The sequence below is a fragment of the Arachis hypogaea genome, chromosome 17, assembly GCF_003086295.3.
Source record: "Arachis hypogaea cultivar Tifrunner chromosome 17, arahy.Tifrunner.gnm2.J5K5, whole genome shotgun sequence".
NCBI lineage: Eukaryota > Viridiplantae > Streptophyta > Magnoliopsida > Fabales > Fabaceae > Arachis > Arachis hypogaea.
In genome coordinates, this window is record NC_092052.1 from 29953300 (window position 1) to 29964108 (window position 10809).

General features: G+C 27.8%; 1 long non-coding RNA gene across 1 annotated transcript; it reads left to right on the plus strand.

The window, feature by feature from the left end:
• The first annotated feature begins 5897 nt into the window (after window positions 1-5897).
• LOC140180931 (uncharacterized) lies at window positions 5898-6773 on the plus strand. The gene is made up of 2 exons (XR_011875102.1): window positions 5898-6163; window positions 6239-6773. It is a non-coding gene; the product is annotated as an uncharacterized lncRNA (long non-coding RNA).
• Window positions 6774-10809: the final 4036 nt, after the last annotated feature.

Genomic DNA, 10809 nt, shown 5'->3' on the forward strand with positions numbered 1-10809 from the left:
GGCCGTCCGGCGCTGCTGGCAATGGACAAATTGTTGCATCTTCTTTGCACAAACTCCGGATTGATAGATTGGAAGAATGTTTCTTTGTTGATGGAATTGCACTGGAATTTGTGGTACTGGCGGTTGTTGTTGTTGTTGAGGCATACCGCTCAAGAATAATTGTTGATGGTTCAACATGTTGAGATTTGCAGCAGTAGAAGCTACTTCTTTAGTGGGTTTCATCGAGATTATTTTCTTCTTGTTGCTGATAAAAGAAACAAATTTATGGTGAACAATTGGTTGATTTGTTTGTGTTCATGTTTTCTGAATTGTATTGTGGCAGATATCTTTATATTTTTCTTGTTTTGATTCTAAATTGTGTTAAAAAAAATTTAAATCGGCGTTGATTTAATTTGTATAAAAACATTGTGTTGGGAACTTCCAAAAAGATATGATATATCGGACTGAATAAATTTGCTAGCATTTAGCGGTAATTGCTTTCATCTTTTATTAAAACTTTAATTAAATCAAATTATCTTAAGTTTTAAAATAACTCCAAAGTTGTGTGTTTGTAGTTTTGTTTTAAAAACAATCTAATGATAAGATCAAATATTATGTTACTTTAAATATCAGAAATTAATTTTTGTTTTTTAGATTTCTTGGGATTTGCTTCCTTTATTTATTTAAATCCTATCAAAATATAAGTTCTCATAAGAATTGATTTAATATCATGTGAAAGATAAAAATTGATTTCGTTTATTTTTATAAATCAACTCAACACTCCCTTTCTTTTTATTCGGTTCAATTTTTTTTTTTTTAAAATTCAAATCCACCCATCCTGTGAACACTCTTAAATTATATGTCATATCATAGTTATATTGAGTTTGTACGTGCTAGCCTATGTGAGTGTGTCAAACTCTAAAACTAACGAAAAAAAAAGAAGATATAATCTAAAGGAAAAAAAAAACTTACTATTCTGTTGACTTTTGATAGAGATTTCTTTTATTCTTTTGGATGTCTGAAAATTACTTCCCTTAAAATATTGCCTCGGCCTCCTTTTTTACAATCATTGTTAATGGAAGATGGAAAAGTTTTTGGTTGATTTGCTTAAGTCATAGTGCTATTAAAGTGACAAGTAGTGCATCACAGTGACAATTTGGTTGCAATGGTTTTCTTGATTGATATACTAACCAACCATGAGAATGCATGAGAGTATATCTATATTGAATCAACATAAAACAACTCTGATGATTAGGATTCAAATTCTATCTTTCTATCATTACAATAAAGAAAGATATCGATTTTGACAAGGTCAATTTTCAGTTTCATTTAAAATTAATTTAGCATAAAACACTTCATATATTTTTAAATTTTATTGTTTTCTTTTCAAAAACAAATAGGGATGACGGACAATCTATATCTACGGATATCTAGCCTATTTGACTCAGTTGGGACGGGTAATTATTCAATCCGTACAAAGACAAATTTTAATTGAGGTAAATTTATGTTTGGAAGGAGATGAAGTCGAGGTATAGATATATCTATTCATATTCGTTCAGTGTGTGTATATATATATATATATAAAATATTAATTTAAAAGGTTATAGGGCAGGGCAGGTATATTATTGGTAGGATTAGGGTGAAGTTCTTTTATTATTCCAAAAGAGTCTATATAAAATAAAATAAGACGGGATGAAGTGTGTATTTGGATTTACGTTGGACAAACTGGAGTTTGAATGGAAATAATTTTGTAAAATTGATTTTGGGTAGAAGTGAGTTTGTGTCAACATGATTTATATTTGACAATTTTTACTAAAATTAATTTTGATAAAATAAATATTGTTTGGATAATATTAGTTAAAACTACTTTTAGATAAATAATTAATTAATTACTAAAAAAATATAATATTAAATTATAATATTATTTTTTAAATATATTTAATATTTTTTATATATTTTTAGTATTTTTTATATAATATTTTTTTATAGTATTTTATTTTCGTATATTATAATTTTTTATTATTATAATAAAAATTAATATTTATTTATGAAATTAAAAATAACATATAAAAATGGACAACTTTTTAAGTATTTTTTTATAGTAAAAATTAATATTTATTTATTAAATTAAAAATAATATATAAAATAATATATTTTAGTATTTTTTTTAAGTACTCTTAATAATCTTATTTTTATTATTATTTTAGGTTCTAATTTTTTACAAGTTATATTTTTATTATTATTTATAATTAATTTTTTATTTAATTTATTATTTTTAATAAGAACAATAATACATATTATAAAAAATTAAAATAGTAAACAGTGCACAAAATTAGAATAATTGTTTTAATATTTTCAGTATTTATTTAAAAAAATTATGGAAAAACCAATAATAATTGGCAATAACCTAAACGTGGGTTGAGTAAATGCAGGAACTATTATTTTTTGCTTCTAGTGAACGAGATTTTGGGATGCAGAATTACGTTGATGTTCAGATAAAAAAAAAGTTACTAAACATCAAAGAACAGCGTTCAAAGCACTGAAACACACTTTTATCCTCTTCAACGTGTTTCACAAACACACCATGTCACATAGTGCGAAGATTCACTCCTATCTTAACATGATTCTATTATCATTCTAGTTCTTTCAAAAATCATACTACTACTTTATAAAAAAAGAAAGGTAGATTTCTAAAATTTACATTTCAGAATTAGAATTTTTTTACTTTTAATTTTGCTTAAATTAATACATCATGAGATAATAAATATATATTCTTTGTCATTCATTTTTGAATAAAATATTATTAATTCTTCTCATGAACTATATTAGCCTATAAAATTTATTAATTCAAACCAACAATTCAAATTATTGATGCAACTTTGGTATTTTCTAAAAGAAATAAGCCACAGTGTCAAAAGGATGTTGAAACTAATAAAATGAATTTTAAAAAAATAAATTCTTAATAGATATTGAAAAATTCTAAAGAGTTATGGTTATGATTTTTTTTTTTTTGATATTTATTATGGTTATGATTTATGTTATATTTTTTTCAAACATTTATAATATTTTAAAAATTATGGAAACTTTTGGGTTGTATTTAGAAGAGAGATTGATACTGAAAAACAAAAATTAAGAGATATAAATTAAATTAAATCTTTGTATTAAATTTAGTATAAAGTGTATAAAACTATATTATCTTTCGGTGTCTAATTTAATTTAAGAATTAAGATAAATATAGATACTGAAATAGATAAAATTACTTAAATGTCTCTTTTACTTTGTATGGTTTTCTTTTCTATGATATTTCTCAATGGCAGAAACAAAAATATTATATTGTTTCAATGACTCTAAGCTGAACCGAGACATTTTATCATGGTCACTTAGCTTTAATCCTTTCTTTCTATTGTGTCTTTACTCTCCATCTTCGTATTTTTCTGCAGAAGAAAACCGCTCTCTATTGTTAATTATTTGTTTTAATTTTTTTTTTCTTTGTCTTTGGTAATTTATTTGTGTTTTCGAGAATAGTTTTTTGTTTCTTAATGCTTCAGATTTGCAAGAAATCTTCTGCCTTCCCTCCTCTGTTGATGTATAGTCAAATTGTGGGGTTGTCACTATGATGGATTCCAGAAGATATTCAGGGGTAATGAAAAAAAATTGTTTGGAGTATGTCAGAACATTATGCGACCATCTCATCAGTTAGAAGAACTAGCTGAGAATGATCCTCTAACAGCGAGGGTCGGAGGAAAGGGTGTGGGGCTTCATTGGAGGGAGAGGGATGCAGGCGGAGGTGGAGGCTACGGATGTGGTGGTTTCAGCGCCGAAGCTTGTGCTGCACTTGATGTCAATGGTGGTTGTGGTGGTGGTCCTGCAGGCGAAGCTGGGTGATCGGAGGTTGTCGGTGAGATCATCCTGCCACGGCGATGATGCTGGTGGTGGCGGTGGGGATATAAGTTGCAGGAGAAGGAGATATATATATATTTTTTTGTGAATGATATCCTACCCTCTTTTAAAGGAATATGTAAGTTATCCTCTATGATGTGTCATATTTTAATTGGGTGTTTATTTTAATTTGAGTTATTTTAATCTCATGAAAGTTAATAATATCTTGGAAGACGGTAACGGCCTGACAGAAGAAGAAGATGGAACACGGCCTGACAGAAGAAGAAGATGGAACACTCAATAAGACAGTGATACTTAAGAGGCACGACGACGACAAAAGAGTGGGGAGGAGTAAACGCAATTAGAGAGAGTTGGAATACCATTTCTAGAAGAATATTCGGGAAGAGAAAATAAGACACCCAATGAGACAGTGATGCTTGTGAGGCGTAACGACGACGATGAAGGAGTACAAGGGAGGAGTAAACGTAATTAGAGAGAGTTAGAGTACCTTTTCTAGAAGAATGATTTGAGAAGAGAAAATAAGACACCCAATAAGACGGTGATGTTTGGGAGGCGTAATGACGACGGAGGAGTGAAGATGAGTAAACGCGATTAGAGAGAATTGAAGTATCTTTTTTAGAAGAATGATTTAGGAAGAGAAAACGAAATACCAATGAGACAGTGATGCTTGGGAGGCACAACGACGACAAAAGAGTGAAGAATGTAACTCAGGTTAAAATAAACACCCAATTAAAATATGACACATTAGAGAATGTAGCTTACATGTTACTTTAGAGAAGGTAGAAAAGCATTTTATACATATTATTTGTATTAAAAGTGATTGATAAAAAAAGATAAATTTTTGTCGTTTAGACCCCATTAAATTTTGTCCCAATGCAAAAATATAGAAGTAGAAATAAAAAAGTGAAGACGAAAATATATTTAAAAGTAGAAATAAAAGCAAAAATATAAAATTATTGTTTTTTCTATTCAAATTATATATATATATATAATATATTATATTAGAGAGTAATGTATTTAATAAAATTTATTCCCATTTTATTCTTATTCAGATTTTGTTATTCTAAAATTAACTTTGTTATTGTTTGTCTTAATTTAATTTTTTTTAAAAAAAAATTGGTAGAAATAGTTTTTTTAAAGAAAGATAATAGATTTTGAAATTTTCAATTGAATTTTTAACTTTTAGTTTCATCTAGACGTACAAATGCATATATATTTCATGAGAAAATTAATATTTTTATATTTCTTTGCATTTCTTTTTAAAAATTATATTATTTTTTTAAATCAGTGATATTGTTATCCAATTATCATATATCTATATTGATATTGGATAAATAATTTTTAAAAATACCATGTATACACTAAAATTAGTCATTATGTATTTGTACATAAATATTTATATTATTTAACTATTTTAATATATATTTTGTATTTAAATATTATTTTATACTAATAGTTATTTTTTTAGTAATTAATTTTAATATAAACCTAATATAATTAATAATCTTTTAACAGAACCCTACCAATCTAAAAATAAAAGAAGAAAACATGAATCTGATCATTTATTTATTTTTTTTATAATTGACTTTCTACAATAAAAATATGAATCAACTAATATATTAAGCAAGTAACTCAGTTTTAATTAGAGAAAATAGATTTTTTTTTAATTTTTCTTTCAACTGTTATTATAAAGTGTGATCTCTTAACATAAATTTTTTATGTAGAATTAAAAATATATATATAAAAAATATATAAAAAATATATTAAATAATAAAAAATACATGACAAAATAATTAAAAAAATAATTAAAAAGATCTATTCTTATTAATTGGATTGAAATACTATTAAATTAGGGTTAAGTATTATTTTCGTCCCTAAGGTCTTGATCCAAAATTAAAATCGTCTCCGACTTTTTTTTTTCTTATTAAAATCATCCTCAATGTTATAAAACGTTAAAAAATCGTGCTTTCTCTAATTTTTGGACAAAAATACCTTTTATCCATCATTTACCCTCATCTATTCTTTTTCCTTCAACAACGCAGAGAGGAGGGAGTGCAAGCCACGAAGAAAAGAAGAGAGGGAAGGGTGGAGAACGAAGAGGAAAAAGAAGAGAAGAGGAAGAAGAAGACACCGCCGGCGAGAAAGGGCGTCGTTGCTGACGTTCTCCTTCGGTGCCGACTCAATCCCGTTCTTTCCTTGGGCGCCGACTCCTTCTGCTTCCTGTTCTGCTTCTCTATTTCTCTGTTCTACTTTCCAGAGCTCATCTCTTTCCAGATCTATTCATGTAGCTAGCTCTTCCTCTCTTTTTAGATCTCTATTCATATTGTTTGATATGAAATTTTTGTTAATTTTGCTGAAGGTGGCGTCGGTGGTGTGCCGATCGTGGTGGTAGGTGTTGCGGCCGCTGAGGGAGGCGATGATGCTACTCCGATGGGGAAGAAGTTCAAGTACGGAAACCTACGAGTGAGGCAGAATGTAGAAAAAGGCACGGAGTCGTTCAAGAAGGCGGCAGCGCATGGGTCACCACTCACCATGGTGGACCTCGATTTGTTCTTTAAATCTGCGTTCTCTCTTTTTGAGTTTGAAAGATTGGATTTTTAAAATTTTTTGTCTTGAATTTGAATGTGGCGGTGTTGTTGTTGATGAATTAGTGGGAATAACATTTCAGTTCTTGTACAAGTTATGTTCTTTCTGGATTAACATGTTTTGTATGAGATATGTTCTTTCTAGGTTAGAACCGAATAAACATAGGCTTCTTATCGAGTGAAAAAATTGTGCCTTGTAGTGGAGATTCCTTGTGAGTTACTTTGGCTCAAAAGGTTGATTAAGGAATTGCATGAATCTGTAAGGATCTTAAGTTGGTGTTTGTAATTGAATTCATTAGTTGTTGCGCACTTTGGGGGAAAAAAGGGTTGTGTTCTTTCTGGGGTGGAACTGAATGAACTTGGCTTGTTTGAGTGTAGAAGTTGTGCGCAATGGAAAATACTTGTGAGGTGCTTGGCTCTGAAGGGTTGATTAAGAAGCACGAGTTTGATGGTGGTAGTAGTAATGACTAATGATGGAGGAGATAGTGGTGACAATGGAGAAAGATTTTTTTTATTTTTGTTTAAGGACAAAATTGTCTGAAAAATTTTATTTATGGACAAAAGGATGATTTTATAACGTTTTATAACGTTGGAAATTATTTTAATAACAAAAAAAAGGTTAGGGACGAATTTGATTTTCACTCCAGACCTAAGGTCGAAAACAGTACTTAAATTATATGTTGAATTGCAATTACAGGAGAAAGAGAAAATTAATTTAAAAATTTCTCCATTAGAAAATGTATTGATTCAATCCATCCTAGTCAATTACTGAAATTATAAATTAATATATCTATCTGTTTACGGGATAATATACGAAAATATATAAAATAATTTTTAAATATTTTAAATGAAACAATATAGTGAGATAATTAATATATATTACTTTATGAAAGAAGAAGAGTAGACTTCTGAAATTTACATTTTAGAATTAGGATTTTTTTTCTTTTAATATCACTTAAATTAATATATCTTGAGATAATTAATATATGTTCTTTGTCACTTTTTTATTTTTGATATTGGATTAGTGGTGGTGCATAACCGTACTATGGGAGTGCAGGGTGCTTGACGGGAGTGTGGCACCTAGAAATCGTTGAGTCCGATTTCATGGTCTCCAAATTTTTTTTCCATCTTGCCAAAAAATTGTTGGGTCCGATTTCCTTGTGCAAAAGAAAAATCTAAACATTAAGCATGAAATCGGTGGGTCCGATTTCCATGCACTGCCCTCCATGAACCACAAATCGGACGGTTCGATTTGTGTCCCTTTTCAACTGCAATAAATCGGACCGTTCGATTACTTCTCTTCACCTGAACGCGCTGCCACACTGGTGTAAAACTCCCCATAGTTCCATAACTCAGCATTACACCACAGTTGGTGTCATATAAAAAAAAATTAGCCGTTTTTTATCGTTCATTTCTGAATAAGATATTATTAATTCTTCTTATGAACTAGCCTATAAAATTTATTAATTCAAACCAACAATTCAAATTATTGATGCAATTTTAATGTTTTTTAAGAGGAACAAATTACAGTATCAAAAGATTTTGAAACTAATAAAATGAATTTTAAAAGAATAAAATAGTAATAGATACGAAAGGATTATATATGAAAAGTTATGGTTGTAATTTATATTATATTTTCTTCGAATATTTATAATATTTTAAAAATTATGAAAATTTTTAGAATGTATTTAGAAGAGAAATTATGATTAAAAAACAAAAATTGAGAAACAAATATTAAATTAACTTTTTATATTATTTTTTGTATAAAATGTATAAGACTAACTTATATTTCGATATTTTATTTGATTTAAGATAAATATAAAAATTAAAATAAATAAAATTATTTGAATATCCTTTGACTTGGTATGGTCTTCTTCCTATGATATTTCTCAGTGAAAAAGGTAAAAATATTACATTGTTCCAACGACTATAAGCTAAGCCGACATATTTCATCATAGTTGCTTTAACCCTTTCTTTTTATTATGCCTTTATTCTCTATCTTCGTATTTTTCTGGAGAAGCAAACTGTCCCCTATTGTTAATTACTTGTTTTAATTTTTTTCCCTTTGTTTTTGGTAATTTATTTGTGTTTTTAGGGATAGTTTTTTGTTTTTTAATGCTTTATATTTGCAAAAAATCTTCTACCTTCTCTCCTCTTTTGATGTGTAGTCAAGTTGATGTGTAGTCAAGTTGTGTGGCTGCCACTATCATGGATTCCAAAAGATATTCATTGGTAACAAGAAAAAAAAACATTTGGAGTATGTTAGAATATTATGCAACTATCTTAGTTAGAAGAACCAGCTAAAAACGATCCTCTACCAGTGGCGGTCAGAGGAAGGGATGTGGGACTTCATTAGAGGGAGAAGGATGCGGGCGGAGGTGGAGGTGGAGGCCGTGAGTGTGGTGATTTCAATGCCAAAATTTGTACTGCACTTGGTCAGCAGTGGTTATGGTGGTGGCCATGGAGGCGAAGCTGGATTACTAGAGGTCGTCGATGAAATTGCCACGACGACGGTGTTGGTGGTGGCGGCGAGGATATAAATTACAAGAGAAGGAGGCATGGTTTGAGAGAAAAATGGAATGTGAGATTAGACTTGGAATTTGAAAAATTGGATGAAGGTATTTTTGGAAATAAATATTCTTAAAATTTTATTTTTTGTCTTCAAAAATTTTAATTCCTTGTGTTTTCATTTTTTGGAAGTTTTGAAGGAACTGAAATTTTGTGTTTTACAACTGAAATCTTAATTTTAATCTCTGACTATCAAACACAATACTAAATTTTAACCTCTCTACTTTATTGTTTTAAAGTCTATTTTATTAATACCAAGAATCTTAGACACATGAATAGTTTTCTCTACTAAAAGAAAAAGAATGAAAATATTATTTACCATAGTTGTTATTTTGATGGAGCTTTTTATCCTTTCAATATTTGGTTTTTAAATCTAATTGCTGATCCTGGACCATTGCTCTTAACTTGATCCTCCTTATGATTACTAAACATATATAACAGAAAAAATAGTAGTTAAGTCTATTCTCTTAATTCATGATACTATATATTCTAGAGAAAAGTGTATCATCATAGCAATTTGGTCATAACGATCTTATCTTTTATATAAAAATATCTAACCTATATTTAAATAGATGTTGTCTACCACTGATTAGTTCTCCTGGTCTTGTGGTCTAGTCTAAAAATATCACACAACTGTAAGTAAAGAAATATTCCCAGAACTTGAACTTAAATCGTTCTCTTTGAAGTCCTTAGTTCACTTCTGCTTATGTCATCCAAGCAAAACTTCATCGCCATAGTAAATAATAGTAGAAATGTATTGATACAACACAAAGTAAGTCATAATGGAAGTGAAATTCTATATTTATAGCTATCAATATTAAATTTTTAGAAAAAAAATGCTACATTTTTTTGTGTATATTTTCTTGTACACATTATTTGTATCAAAAGTGATTGATAAAAAAGATAAATTTTTGTCATCTAAACCCCATTTAAATTCTGTTCTAATGCAAAAATAAAGAGACAAAAGTGAAGATAAAAATGTGTTTGGAAGCATAAATGAAAACAAAAATATAAAAATTATCGTTTTTTTATTTAAATTTTATATATATGTAAATTTGTCTTCTTCAAAAGTAAGAATAAAAAACATGATGTATTAAAAAAATATTTAATAAAATTTCTTTTTACTTTATTTTTATACAGATTTTATTATTCTAAAATTAATTTTATTATTATTTTTTTAATTTAATTTTTCTTTAAAAATATATATAAAAAAATTTGTAAAACTGTTTTTTTTTTTAATAAAAAAGATAATTGGCTTTGAAATTTTCAATTAGATATTCAACTTTTAGTCTCATGTAAACCTACAAATACATATATACCTCATGAGAAAGTTTAATATTTTTATATTTCTTTGTATTTCTTTCCAAAAACTATATCTTTCTTAAATTAGTAATACCATTATCCAACTATCATATATTTATACCGATATTGGGTAAATAATTTCTCAAAAATATTATGTGTATACTAAAATTAATTATCAAAATCATCTATTATATATTTTGTACATAAATACTTGTTTGTTTAATTATTTTTAATATATATTTTATATTTAAATATTATTTTATACTAACCGTTGTTTGTAGAAGCTAATTTCAATTTAAACCTAACATGGTTGATAATTTTTTAACAGAACCTGATACATGAACCTAATAATATATTTATTTTCTTATAATTGACTTTCTACAATAAAAATATGAATGTGAACAAGGAACTTGATATTAATTAGAGAAAATAAATCCTTTCAATTTTTTTTTAATTGTTACTGTAAAGTGTGATA